Source organism: Oncorhynchus gorbuscha, linkage group LG19 (assembly GCF_021184085.1).
Source record: "Oncorhynchus gorbuscha isolate QuinsamMale2020 ecotype Even-year linkage group LG19, OgorEven_v1.0, whole genome shotgun sequence".
Taxonomy (NCBI): Eukaryota; Metazoa; Chordata; class Actinopteri; order Salmoniformes; family Salmonidae; genus Oncorhynchus; species Oncorhynchus gorbuscha.
Genome location: NC_060191.1, coordinates 22,578,613 through 22,593,827, shown reverse-complemented (window position 1 = coordinate 22,593,827; position 15,215 = coordinate 22,578,613). Strand labels below are relative to the sequence as shown.

Here is a 15,215-nt window from a genome sequence, read left to right as displayed (position 1 = left end):
TATATAAATACATTTGATTTGATTTGATCTGATAATAATGCAACTGATCACAGCCAGAAGATGAATAAATTGGTGGCCACAATGCCTGATCAATTAAATGTATTTATAAATCCATTCTTACATCAGCTGATGTCACAAAGTGCTGTACAGCCTAAAACCCCAAACAGCAAGCAATGCAGGTGTTAAAGCACAGCCAGAACCTAGGAAGAAACCTAGAGAGGAACCAGGCTATGAGGGGTGACCAGTCAGTCCTCTTCTGTCTGTGCTGGGTGGAGATTATAACAGAACATGGCCAAGATGTTCAAATGTTCATAGATGACCAGCAGGGTCAAATAATAATAATCACAGTGGTTGTCGAGGGTGCAACAGGTCAGCACCTCAGGAGTAAATGTCAGTTGGATTTTCATAGCCGATCATTCAGAGTATCTCTACCACTCCTGCTGTCTCTAGAGATTTGAAAACTACAGGTCTGGGACAGGTAGCACGTCTGGTGAACCGGTCAGGGTTCCATAGCCGCAGGCAGAACAGTTGAAACTGGAGCAGCAGCACGGCCAGGTGGACTGGGGACAGCAAGGAGTCATCAGGCCAGGTAGTTCTGAGGCATGGTCCCAGGGCTCACCCGGATCGGGGCCTGTCAGTTCCATCCCCCAGCACCTCCGCTCTGACGCCCATGGAGCTGCGAGGTGCTGCGCTTAGGGTGACCAGAGGAGGGTCCATTCCCTGCAACATCTGTGGCCGCAGAGGGCACACTGCTGGTCGGTGCTGTGGGGGTTCCTCAGGGAGTCGCAGGCTGGGCACTATCGTGTCACTCCAGGTGAGTCGGCACCAGGCTCACCCAGAGCCCCCTGTTGCTCACATGTATGTGTTTATTACATTTCCTGAGTTTTCCCCGCATTCCCAGCATAAGGCACTCATAGATTCAGGCGCAGCTGGGAATTTTATTGACCGTTCATTTGCCCATAGTTTAGGGATTCCCCTTGTTCCTGTGGATATGGCCTTCCCTGTGCATGCCCTAGATAGTCGACCATTAGGGTCAGGGCTGATTAGGGAGGCCACCGCTCCACTAGACATGGTTACGCAGGAGGGTCACAAGGAGAGAATCAGTCTCTTCCTTATTGATTCTCCTGTGTTTCCCGTGGTGCTGGGCATACCCTGGTTGGCCTGTCATGACCCCACTATTTTGTGGCAACAGAGGGCTCTCAAGGGGTGGTCACGAAAGTGCTCAGGGAGGTGTGTAGGGGTTTCCATCGATGTGACTACGGTGGAAAGTCCAGACCAGGTCTCCACCATGTGCATCCCCTCAGAATGTGCCGATTTGGCTCTCGACTTCTGTAAGAAGAAGGCAACTCAATTATCACCGCATTCCAGCGGTGCGTAATTGACTGACTCCCACCACGGTAAAGGAAATGCAGCGGTTTCTAGGTTTTGCCAACTACTACCAGAGGTTTATCCGGGGCTTTGGTTATTTAGCAGCTCCCATTACCTCACTGCTGAAGGGGGGGACCGGTGCGACTGTAGTGGTCGGCTGAGGCAGACAGGGCTTTTGGTCACCTGAGGGCTCTGTTTACCTCGTCTCCCATGCTGGCTCATCCAGATCCCTCTTTGGTGTTCATAGTGGAGGTGGACGTGTCCGAGGCTAGGATAGGAGCCGTGCTCTCTCAGCGCTCGGGTACGCCACCGAAGCACCGCCCCGTATCTTTTCGAAGAAGCTCAGCCCGGCGGAGCAAAACTATGATGTGGGGGACCGGGAGCTGTTGGCTGTCATCAAGGCTCTGAAGGCGTGGAGACATTGGCTTGAGGAGGCGAGACACCCTTTTCTCATCTGGACTGACCACCGCAATCTGGAGTACACTCCCATACTCCCGGCCTCTTGCCTGGTGGCACCGGTAGTGTGGGAGCTGGACCCGGATATCGAGCGGGCGTTACGGACAGAGCCCACTCCTCTCCAGTGTCCAGCTGGGCGTATGTATGTTCCGTCTGCTGTCCGCGACCGGTTGATCTATTGGGCCCACACGTCACCCTCCTCTGGTCATCCTGGCATCGGTTGGACAGTGCGCTGTCTTAGTGGGAGGTACTGGTGGTCCACCTTGGCCAAGGACATGAGGGTTTATGTTTCCTCCTGCTCGGTGTGCACCCAGTGCAAGGCTCCCAGGCACCTGCCCAGAGGGAAGTCACAACCCCTACCTGTCCACAACGGCCGTGGTCGCACCTGTCAGTGGACTTCCTGACGGATCTTCCTCGGTCACAGGGGAACACCGCGATCCTGGTCGTTGTGGATCGGTTTTCTAAGTCCTGCTGTCTCCTCCCTTTGTCCGGTCTCCCTATGGCCCTACAGACTGCAGAGGCCCTATTCACTCACATGTTACGGCACCACGGGGTGCCTGAGGACATAGTCTCTGATCGGGGTCCCCAGTTCACGTCCAGGGTATGGAGGGCGTTCATTGAACATCTGGGGGTCTCGGTCAGCCAGGTTTTCACCCCGAGAGTAACGGGCAGGTGGAGAGAGTAAACCAGGATGTGGGTAGGTTTCTGTGGTCATATTGCAAGGACCGGCCAGGGGAGTGGGCGGCATTCATCCCCTGGGAAGAGATGGCCCAAAACACATTACGCCACTCCTCCACTAACCTCTCCCCCTTCCAGTGCATACTGGGGTATCAACCGGTTCTGGCACCTTAGCATCAGAGCCAGATCGAGGCTCCTGTGGTGGACGAATGGTTTAAGCGCTCGGAGGAGACCTGGGACGCCACTCATGTGCACCTGCAACGTGCTGTGAGGCGACAGAAGGTGAGTGCCGACCGCCACCGCAGTGAAGCCCCGGTGTTCGCACTGTGGGACCGGGTCTGGCTCTTGACCCCGAAACCTGCCCCTCTGCCTGCCCTGCCGGGAAGCTGGATCCGCGGTTTGTGGGGCCATTCAAAGTCCTGAGGAGACTGAACGAGGTATGCTACAGGTTACAGTTTCCCCCAGATTACTGCATTAATCCCTTGTTCCATGTGTCTCTCCTCAGGCCGGTGGTGGCTGGTCCACTCCAGGAGTTTGAGGTGCGCGAGGTTCCTCCGGCCCCTCTGGACATCGAGGGTGCCCCGGTGTATGCTGTTCGAGCCATCCTGGACTTGAGGCGTCGGACGAAGGGCCTTCAGTACCTCGTGGAGTGGGAGGGGTACGGTCCGGAGGAGAGATGCTGGGTGCCGGTGGAGGTCTTCATGGACCCTTCATTGCTGCGGGAGTTCCACCGTCTCCATCCGGATCGCCCTGCGCCTTGTCCTCCAGGTCGTCCCCGAGGTCGTGTCGGTGCGCTGCTGGAGCCGAAGTCGTTCCCTCTCCTTGTTCAGGCGGCGTTCAACGTCACCGACCTTCTAGCCATCGCCAATCCACTTTTCATTTTCCATTTGTTTTGTCCTTGTCTTACACACCTGGTTTCATTCCCCCAATTACTTGTTCATTATTTAACCATCTGTTCCCCCATGTTTGTTTGTAATACGATCCGTTATTGTGGGCTCAAATTATTGCGTTGTATTTGTGAATATATGAGTAAATTATGTTTATTACTCATATCTGCTGTCCTGCGCCTGACTCCTCTACACCAGCTACACACAGGCAATATTACAGCAGCACTAAGGTCTAGGAGCATGAGGACAGATGCAGAGCCTCGGTCTGACGCCATTAAAAGTTAATTTACCACCTTCACAAGTGAAGTCTCAGTGCTATGATGGGGTCTAAAACCAGACTGAAGTGTTTTGTTTGTCTCCAGGAAGGCAGTGAGTTGCTGTGCAACAGCTTTTTCAAAAAATGGGAGATTCGATACAGGCCAATAGTTTTAAAATATTTTCTGGGTCAAGGTTTGGCTTTTTCAAGAGAGGCTTTATTACTCCCTCTTTTAGTGAGTTTGGTACACATCCGGTGGATAGAGAGCTGTTTATTATGTTCAACATAGGAGGGCCAAGCATAGGAAGCAACTCTTTCAGTAGTTTAGTTGGAATAGGGCCCAGTATGCAACTTGAAGGTTTAGATTATTTTAATCAATGTGTCAAGAGATATAGTACTAAAACATTTGAGTGTCTCCCTTGATCCTAGGTCCTGGCAGAGTTGTGCAGACTCGGGACAACTGAGCTTTGGAGGAATACGCAGATTTAAAGAGTCCGTAGTTTGCGTTCTAATGATCATGATCTATTCCTCAAAGAAGTTCATGAATTTATTACTGCTGAGGTGAAAGCCATCCTCTCTTGGGGAATTCTGCTTTTTAGTTAGCTTTGTGACAGTATCAAAAATAAATGTTGGATTGTTCTTATTTTCCTCAATTAAGTTGGAAAAAATAGGATGATCGAGCAGCAGTGAGGGCTCTTCGATACTCCACGGTACTGTCTTTCCAAGCTAGTCAGAAGATTTCCAGTTTGGTGTGGTGCCGTTTCTGTTCCAATTTTCTGGAAGCTTGCCTCAGAGCTTGGGTATTTTCTGTGTACCAGGGAGCTAGTTTCTTATGACAACTGTTTTTTGTTTTTAGGGGTGCGACTGCATCTAGGGTATTACACAAGGTTAAATTGAGTTCCTCAGTTACGTGATTAACTGATTTTTGTACTCTGACGTCCTTGGGTAGGCGGAGGGAGTCTAGAAGGGCATCTAGGAATCTTTGGGTTGTCCAAGAATTTATAGCATGACTTTTGATGATCCTTGGTTGGGGTCTGAGCAGATTATTTGTTGCCATTGCAAACGTAATAAAATGGTGGTCTGATAGTCCAGCATTATGGGGAAAAACATTAAGATCCACAACATTTATTCCACGAGACAAAACTAGGTCCAGAGTATGACTGTGGCAGTGAGTAGGTCTGGATACATTTTGGACAAAACCCACTATGTCGATGATGGCTCCGAAAGCCTTTTGGAGTTGGTCTGTGGACTTTTCCATGTGAATATTAAAGTCAACAAAAATGTGAATATTATCTGCCATGACTACAAGGTCCGATAGGAATTCAGGGAGCTCAGTGAGGAACGCTGTATATGGCCCAGGAGGCCTGTAAACAGTAGCTATAAAAAGTGATTGAGTAGGCTGCATAGATTTCATGACTAGAAGCTCAAAAGACAAAAACGTTGTTTTTCTTTTTGTAAATTTAAATTTGCTATCGTAAATGTTAGCAACACCTCTGCCTTTGTGGGATGTGTGGGGGATATGATCACTAGTGTAACCAGGAGTTGAGGCCACATTTAACACAGTAATTTCATCAGGCTGAAGCAATGTTTCAGTCAGGCTAATAACATCAAGATTATGATCAGTGATTAGTTAATTGACTATAACTGCCTTGGAAGTGAGGGATCTAACATTAAGTAGACCTATTTTGAGATGTGAGGTATCACAATCTCTTTCAATAATGGCAGGAGTGGATGAGGTCTTTATTCCAATGAGATTACTAAGGCAAACACCGCCATGTTTAGTTTTGCCCATCCTTGGTCGAGGCACAGACACGGTCTCAATAGGGATAGAGCTAACTACACTGACTGTGCTAGTGACAGACTCCACTAAGATGGCAGGCTGGCTAACAGCCTGCTGCCTGGCTTGCACCCTATCTCATTGTGGAGCTAGGGGAGTTAGTTTCAGTAGTGTGATAAAGTATCAGTAGTGTCAAATTAATTTCAGTGTCATTTTGTGTAGTTGTAAAGCAAATGTGCATGTAGTCATAAATTAACTAAATTGACCACTGCTGTACATGCAGATATCTAACTGCAATTCATCTGAAAACAATACTACTGTAAAAGCCATCATACCTTCTTGGGTTATTAGCACAGTTTCCCATAACGTGTTTTAGTTATTTTAACCCGATCTGTTAGTTAGCCTTGCAGAGTTTGACAACAGCTCACAGCACACTATGGGCTTCAGTTAACTTCCTCTTTACACTTCGAAAATGTGTTAAAGTGCCCCCACTTTTTTTAAAGAGCCTTGCTATATTTGTTTGTTGGGGTTTTACTTCTCCTAAATACAGATGTAAGATCTTAATTTTAGGCAGTTTCCTACAGCAAGATAACAATCCTGCAGCAACAGGAAATGTAAGTTATTATGTGAATTATGATTCATGGACATTTTTGTAGGGGTTGATACATTTTCCATAAGGGAAAATCAAGTCTGATATTTAAAAGTAGAAATTACAAACTTCAGAAGCCTTTTTGAACCTTAAATGAACTGCAATTGCAGGAAAGTTCACCTGCAACAGGGTGATGATCAAATTAAGATCTTACATCAGTACTTACATTTAAACTCTACCCCATGTTCCCTTTAATATATGTGTTGCTGCTGAAAAGTGGTGTTAGTTTCAGGTCTCAATAGTAGGCCTAGTGCTGCAGCAGGGACAATAAAGTGAGCAAATTTTTTATAATATAATAGTTTCTGGATATGCCCTCCTTTTAGCTGAATTTCTGGTGGCCTAAAGCCACAACCTGGTGGCTACTCCTGCAAATGCCTTCCAAAGTCCCTCATCAGTATGTACCAAACTACTGACACTCACGCAGTTGGAACCTCCACTTAAAAAACAAAAAAAACAAAAAAATATTTAACCTATATTTAATGATGTAAGCCAGTTAAGAATAAATTCTTATTTACTGTGACGGCCTACCCAGGCCAAACCCAGATGACGCTGGGCCAATTTTCCGCCGCCTTATGGGACTCCCAATCATGGTCGGATGTGATACAGCCTGGATTCAAACCAGGGACTGTAGTGATGCCTCCTGCACTGAGATGCAGTGCCTTAGACCGCTGCGTCACTCGGGGGCCCTAAACTAAAAGCCTTGTAGAGTTATTCCAGTCAAACTGAATAGAATTGAAATTAAATTGAGGTTCAACCTAAGTGGGTAAACAACATACTCAACTAATATATATATATATATACAATGCATTTTCGCACAACCATTTTGATGGTACAGATATAATCATAATGCTGTGGAAAAGTATTTTCTCTACTTTTGCATATTTCTGATACTGAATGTTATCAGATATTTAACCAAAACTTAATATTAAATAAAAAGGAACCTGAATGAACAAATAACACAACAAGTACATGATTATTTCATTTATCTAATATACAAAGTTGTGCAACAACACTCAATAACTGGTTGTGCCACCTTTCACTACAATGACTCCAGTTGCTGTGGAGGAATTTTGGCCCACTCTTGCATGCAGAACTGCTTTAAATCAGCGACATGTGTGGGTTTTCAAGCATGAACTGCTCCTTTCAAGTCCTGCCACATCATCTCAATTGGGATTATTAGGTCTGGACTTGGACAAGGTCAATCTAAAACTTCAAATGTTTAGCTTTTTAGCCATCGGGAGAGTTGTTGCTCAATATGTGATAATGTCAATAGAATGATGTTGTAAACAAACAGCCAACTTTCCGGGACATAGACATGTCTTAAATGTGCAGAAAGCTTAAATTATTCTGAATCTAACTGCAGTGTCTATTTTACAGTAGCTATTACAGTGAAAAAATACCATGCCGTTTTTATATTCAAATGTAGGAACTGGGTTCTACTGTTTGACCCCGCTGCTGTCTCTGGCTTCACACCCACCTTGCCAATCTAGATAAATGTGTGAAGGTTAGTGTCTTTTCTGTAGGGAAGCTAATGATCCATCATGTATGACATTCCAGGGAGTGTGTAAATGTACATTTTTATTACCACAGCATTTTTGTATATTCTCTATAGCTATGTACTTGAAGTGTATCAATTGACCAATTCGGCACATTTGGGCAAACTCGTGAAGTACACCTGGCAGACTTGATACGACATATTGTGTAGTGATGTAATTGTTCAATGGATCAGTCTGAAACTTTGCATGCACACTGCTGCCATCTAGTGGACAGCATCTAAATTAAACCTGGAATTCTACAGTACACCGCTGTCTGGCCTTTTATTTTGTATTTCAAAGATAATACAAAAAAATAAAGATAGAAAACGCATGTTTTTTAAATATGTTTTATCTTTTACCAGATCTAAAGTGTTATATTCTCCTACATTAATTTCAAAAGGTATCAAGAATATGCATATACTTGCATCAGGTCCTGAGCTACAGGAAATTGAAAAAAAGTGTCCGATCCTTAAGAGGATTTATAACAACGGCCTGAATGTCAATGCAATATTTTTTGGTTACTTTATGCTGATTTTAGCATAATCTACAACTGTGCCTAGTTGTGCTGACATTGACACAGTATTGTACAACAGTTTATTGTCCCGTTAACATTTGGTTGTGAAAAGGGGGAACTAAAGACAGATACTGACTCTCAGCTCTGGCCTCTACAGATATTCCATTTCTCGCAACCAGTAATAATAATAATAATATTTATATATATCTGTGATCTGTAAATGTGCTCACAAGTATCAGAGAACAAGATCTCAACCGAACAGTGAGACCTATAGTGAGACAGGGAGCTGGTACACAGTAGAGAGTGATAGGTTTATTCATAACATTATAAACAAGAGTAATTTATCAGCATTTTATGAAGTGATGAATTCTTTGTGCATTTGGTTAGCTGTTTACGGACAGAATTTGTATATTCTCAATTACAGCATAAATTTGTGTCTCGTTATTATTGATTCCGTATGTCCTGTGATAACATGACAGCAAGCTGTAGTCTGTGCATCCTACAAAAGAGTCAAGTAACATGTTTTGGAATGAGATTATTATTTTTTTAAGCATTGACTGATCAAATGTAAATGTACTACTATAAAACATTTTTATAGAGACTAGAGAGAGAGGGACAGAGTTCTCCATCTTAGTGACCCAAGACGTTACAGTGGAGGCTGGACGGTGTATTCCGATATCATGTAAATTCACATACCCAGGCAATATTACTAATTACGTACTAAGAATCTTGTTCAAAGGAGATCCACTTACACCTGTATTTGAAAAAGCTGCAGAGGTGTGCAGTGTTGATTGGCTGTTCCTGAGAGGTCCTGAAAGGTCTTGCAGCTTTTTGTAGAAGACCTGCAAGAAGGAGAAAGCGAGTATAGATTCAAGTTAACATGGGGAGATGATCAAATGTATGTTTTTCCTGAGAGGGTACGAGTCTCAGTGTCTGGTACATAAACTATGTCAACAAATATACTACTTTCTTGCTGTTAAATCACGCTGCAGATTATAATGAGTACGACAGTATTTTTAAATGAAAATGTCACGTTATGTGTTCTCACCTCAAGTGAGAATAAATGTAGCCTACACACTCTGAATTCTAATATTGTTGAATTGCAGCATATTATGTAACTATTTCAGAACAACCAAACCATAATAACCATGTTCTTCACATCACAGCATAATCTGCGTGAAAATGCAAGACAAATGAATGGTCAAAGTGATCAAACTTTGCCAAATTCTGTTTAGCTCCAACCCAGAAGAAGCCCACTGTGGAGACACCCCCTCTCACAGAGGGAGAGAGGGCCACACTGACCTGCAAAGTATATTCACTCAAACTAAATGACCTCTGCCCGCAAAGACTGGAAGAAGATTTTGTTGGAATAGACTGGAGAGGGACAGAGAACTTAGTCATGTATTGGGGGAGAATGGAGCCATCAACAGCAGAAAATGTATTCAGTGTGGCTGAGTTGTCTTTCACTCTTAAATCCGAACATCACAAAATTAACCTCACATGTATGGGCATCTACAAGAAGGCCAACATTACTGTGAAGAAAACAGTGATTTAACAGTAAAATAGTGCTTTCCCTCATTATCAAAATACAGTACAGTACTTACTTATTCTTAAAGAGTCTCTGTTAGGTAAAAAAAAAACTTTAAAAAGCCATATCTCATGATGTTGAATGTTAGGTAAGTCTCTGTTAGGTAAACAAGTATTTATTTGTCTTCCCTAGACGATCCCAAGTTCCTGAATGGCTTGGTGTGTGTGGTCCAGGCAGAGGTCCTGACCTGTGTGTGTGTCAGTCAGGGGGTTCCCTTACCAGTTATTGCTTGGCCAATGTTAGGGGTCTATATTAGTTACAGTGTCATCGTCTCCAGGAGTGCCCAAACCGTGAACAGCACCATCACCATGTCTGCCTCAGAATACAAGAACAGCAGCGTGGAGTGTGTCAGCAGAAATGTAATTGGCCAGACCGAGATGGAATTCCCCGTACTACACCAAGCTGAAGGGAGCCTGACACGTAAGTTCTTCAGTTGAACATTCTATGTATGTATAGGACCAGTGTTACATTTTACAATTTGAGTGAAGAAGAATCACCATTTCTGCTCAAATTCAGCTCAAATCACAGACATCGAGAACAACATTGTCATAGAACAAAAGTTGTGTCAAGTGCAAAATTCACCATTAATCTCATTATAATCTGGCAATGTCTCAGCCCCTGCTTTTCCTAAATTTCTCTTTTTCTCACCCTCCTGGTATTGACCCTTGCCTGTCCTGACTGAGCCCGCCTGCCAGACCACTCTGCCTGCACCCCTATACCTTTGCCTCTACTCTGGATTTGCCTTCCCCTGTTGCTGTAATAAACATTGTTACTTCAACACAGTCTGCATGTGGGTCTTATCTAAAGCATGACAGTACGAACTGGCCATGATTGACCCAGCAGACTTGGACCAGCTCCGCAACGCCATCTCCTCCCAAGGAGCCACCATTGGTAGGCACGAGGAGTTGCTTCGCGGTCTGATGGAAGTGTTCCAGGCCGTGGTCGAACGTCATGATCTAGCATTGGACGCATTGCAGGAGCAATTCCGTGGGTTGCCTACTAGGCAGCCTACCATGATGATAACCTCCCAGCCCCAGCTGGTAGCAGTGCCGTCACCCCGGTTCCCTGGGAACCCTGCTTACCTTCCCCGGAGCGCTATGATGGAGATTCCAGAACCTGCCGGGCCTTTCTCTTCCAGTTCTCCCTTGTTTTCAAGCTGCAGCCTTCTTCGTGCTCCTCGGACCGCACGAGGATAGTGTATATCATTATGCTGATTTCCAGGAGTGTACTTGCCTGGGCCACGGTGGTGTGGGAGCAACAATCTGTCGTCTGCCTCAGTCGGAAGGGATTCGTGGTAGAGGTGAAACAAATTTTTGAGTCCCTCACCCAGACTGCTGTCCTGTACATTTGCCTCTACTCTGGATTACCAACCTCTGCCTGACCTGACCCTGAGCCTGCCTCCAGTCCTGTACCTTCGTCCCGCTACTCTGGATTATCGACCCCTGCCTGACCTGACCCTGAGCCTATCTGCAGTCCTGTACCTTTGTTCCTCTACTCTGGATTACCAACCTCTGCCTGACCTGACCCTGAGCCTGTCTGCAGTCCTGTACCTTTGTTCCTCTACTCTGGATTACCAACCTCTGCCTGACCTGACCCTGAGCCTGTCTGCAGTCCTGTACCTTTGTTCCTCTACTCTGGATTACCAACCTCTGCCTGACCTGACCCTGAGCCTGTCTGCAGTCCTGTACCTTTGTTCCTCTACTCTGGATTATCGACCCCTGCCTGACCTGACCCTGAGCCTGTCTGCAGTCCTGTACCTTCGTCCCGCTACTCTGGATTATCGACCCCTGCCTGACCTGACCCTGAGCCTGTCTGCAGTCCTGTACCTTCGTCCCGCTACTCTAGATTATCGACCCCTGCCTGCCTTGACCCTGGGCCTGCCTGCAGTCCTGTACCTTCGTCCTGCTACTCTAGATTATCGACCCCTGCCTGCCTTGACCCTGGGCCTGCCTGCAGTCCTGTACCTTCGTCCCGCTACTCTAGATTATCGACCGACCCCTGCCTGCCTTGACCCTGGGCCTGCCTGCAGTCCTGTACCTTCGTCCTGCTACTCTGGATTATCGACCCCTGCCTGCCTTGACCTGTCGTTTGCCTGCAGTCCTGTACCTTCGTCCTGCTACTCTGGATTATCGACCCCTGCCTGCCTTGACCTGTCGTTTGACTGCCCCTGTTGTAATAAACATTGTTACTTCAACACAGTCTGCATTTGGGTCTTACTTGAAGCGTGACAATTATGAAGTTCATCGTATTTTTTGTACTTATTTTTTTGCACTTTGAAAATGTCACCTGAAGTGTGAAAAGACAATTGATCAAGAAAAAGTATATCAGTAAACACATTTCCATCCGTTTTTTGCTAGTAAAGCCATAACGTATTAAAAAAATCATGACATCTGTGATGAAAACAGGAAGTTTCGGTACAATTTTATAAAAGGTAAAACTACAATCCCACAGTTTCACACATGGGTACGTATGGCATACGGGGCGGCAGCGTAGCCTAGTGGTTAGAGCTTTGGACTAGTAACCGAAAGGTTGCAAAATCGAATCCCTGAGCTGACAAGGTACATATCTGTCGTTCTGCTCCTGAACAAGGCAGTTAACCCACCGTTCCTAGGCCGGTCATTGAAAGTAAGAATTTGTTCTTAACTGACTTGCCTAGTTAAATAAAGGTCAAATAAAATTATTATCATTGTTATATTAACCTATTTTTATCAATAAATTATGCAAAGTAGGACTGTCTGAGCAAGATAAATGATACTCAAGGAAATCCTTTTAGCTCTGTTATGTTAAGTGAAATTCGCAACTGGAGACCGTAGCCTACCAGTTAGAGAGACGAGCCAGAAACCGGAGGGTTACCGGTTCCAATTCCGGGTCCGATGGGAAAACAGGAGGGTTTCTGGTATAAAATCCTACATGCCATTGCCTGCCGTTGTGCCCTTGAACAACCCTCCACAACAACAGCTCCCCGGGCACCAAGTCACAGGTTACTGTTTTTTGGCATGAATCTCATTCTGGAGGCAGCTCTGCAGAGTGGTCAATAGCTGACACAGCCCCAAAGTCATAACATCTGATGTTAAACCTAATTAACCCTTGCCTTAACCACACAGCTAAACCTAATGCCTAACCTTAAATGACATTTTTCGTTGCTTTACGTTTTTTTGTGTGTGTGTGGAAGCACAGAAACCATTTTTATGTGAATGAATTCAAACTTTTTAGTTAATGTCTCTGGTTTTATGCAACAACAAAAAGAAAGCAACATTTTAACCAAATGATGTTGTATTTTATGTAAATGCACATAAGGAAGCTACACGTTTTTGTTATCTTCCTCATATCTTCCTTATTAACTATGTTAATAAAGATGTTATGTAGATAATCAAGGTAACACATTTGCACATATTAGCGAAGTGAAATGGTTTAAAGAAAAGTGAAATGGTTTAAAGAAAAGCTTTGTGTGATGTCGCTTCTGCAAACAATGAGGGCTGGTGTGGGAGGAATAACTGGTACATACTGTATTAATAAAGTCATACTAATACATGGAGATATAGAATGTATTTGGGGTGTATTTTCCTTACTGTTTTGGGTATGAGAGAACAGATAACACACTATATAGATAAACTGAGCGGGTCACATTCTCTGTTGTTTACATTATTTATTTGTTGTTTGGAACCAAAGAAAGATGGCTTTGCTTGAGGCGGGACAGACTTGTAAAATAAAGAGAGTGATCAAACATCATCATAGAGCTCATATTGTCATTAAGTGAAAACTGTGGTAATTTGCAGAAGGATTGCAGAATTCTGATCGGAATTATTGTGTCAAAGATATATATAAAAAAAAAATCATCACAATAACAATAATGAATACCACAAAGTAAAGAAAGTACAAATCTGCTTTCCAACACACTATGTGACAAACAAATTAGATAAGACATGAACAGCGCTTCTCCATTTTGTTTCCAGGTTTAGAAAGAAATGAACCCCCCCCCCATGTGGCGTTCAAGAGAACTGACGACAGTAAGTGTTACTAAACTGATGTCCATATTGGCATGTCTCAACGTTGGGTAACACATCTTGAGCACTCTGACATTACTTCTAGTGACTAAACCATGTCAGAACAATTACATAAAATATGTTATTAACAGTCATGACAGCTGACATAAGCTTGACAGCTGACTTGACACTGTCATGGCACAAATCTTTGCTTCAGTCAGCTTATTGGCTTAGGGTACAGCTAGCCAACTCATTTACATAAATATCCATTTGTGTCATGACAGTGTAAAGGGTTGTCAGTATTTTGACATCAGTTTTCACGACCGAAAATGACATGTGTTATGTTATGACAGCGTTATGTCACCCTTATGACAAAGAAGTCAGTTAAAGTGTTACCAAACCTGTATCCGACTTGCCTGTGTAAATCATTGTTGTAACACCGTAGTATTTTTACACATATGGCTGACAGCATAATAGTCATGCAGGGTATTTATTTACATAATGTATACTGGTATCTTTTTACCCATCCATATGCAGCTTATTAATATTGTATTAACAGTCAGTGTTATCAAGTGATGCCATTAGTGAGCTTGGGGATTACATTACATGAGTTGATCACGTATATTTGAACAACACAACCAACTGGTATATCAGCCTCAATGTTGTGCCACTCAAACGCCTCATCTGATACAACCTTATAGGATTAGGCTTCGATTTCACAATTCACAACCATTGAAGAAGACATTTTGGGAGAAGCGGTCTCCGGTAAAGTGATCTTTTGAAACAGCCACAGTGATCAGTGTTCGCTGATCTTTCAGCACTGTTTGCACACACACACACACACACACACACACACACACACACACACACACACACACACACACACACACACACACACACACACACACACACACACACACACACACACACACACACACACACACACACACACACACACACACACACACACATTGTCACAACGAGATACATTTTGGCCTGCTGTGCAAGTGCTACAGTGGAGTCATGTATGCCAGATTGATCCAAAAATGTATTCTAACCCATTGGTTCCCGTTTAAGGATAAGTTAACACTTATCCTTAGCAAAACAGAGAAATCGTCCAAAAATACTATAATTAAATCATGGGCAACGGCATAAACAGAACATTCTGTGTTAGCCCGGCACAGTTCCCGAAGAGCAAACCACAACTCAACCAGTGCTTATAATGCATCAGAACGGAAAAAAATCAGCCCACTTCTTGGACGAACAGAACCTTGTGTTCAAGGCTGGACAAACCTCTAAGAGTATCCATCTTCTCTCTTTATATAAAATCAAATAAATATTCATTTCTCATCATCATCAAAAGCCACTGAGTCACAGCACACATCACTATTGAACTATATGTGGGAACAGAATATGTGAGATGAAGATGACTGGCTTCAGTTGGATATGTATCAGGCCTGACGTTTGTTGAACACTGGTCAGTGTTGACAACCACTGGATCAGGAAGAGAGAAGAGATCCTTCA

The 15,215-nt window shown here is 44.2% G+C and overlaps 1 long non-coding RNA gene across 1 annotated transcript; it reads left to right on the top strand.

The window, feature by feature from the left end:
* The first annotated feature begins 599 nt into the window (after positions 1-599).
* LOC124004652 lies at positions 600-3,552 on the top strand. The gene is made up of 2 exons (XR_006833499.1): positions 600-814; positions 3,008-3,552. It is a non-coding gene; the product is annotated as an uncharacterized LOC124004652 (long non-coding RNA).
* Positions 3,553-15,215: the final 11,663 nt, after the last annotated feature.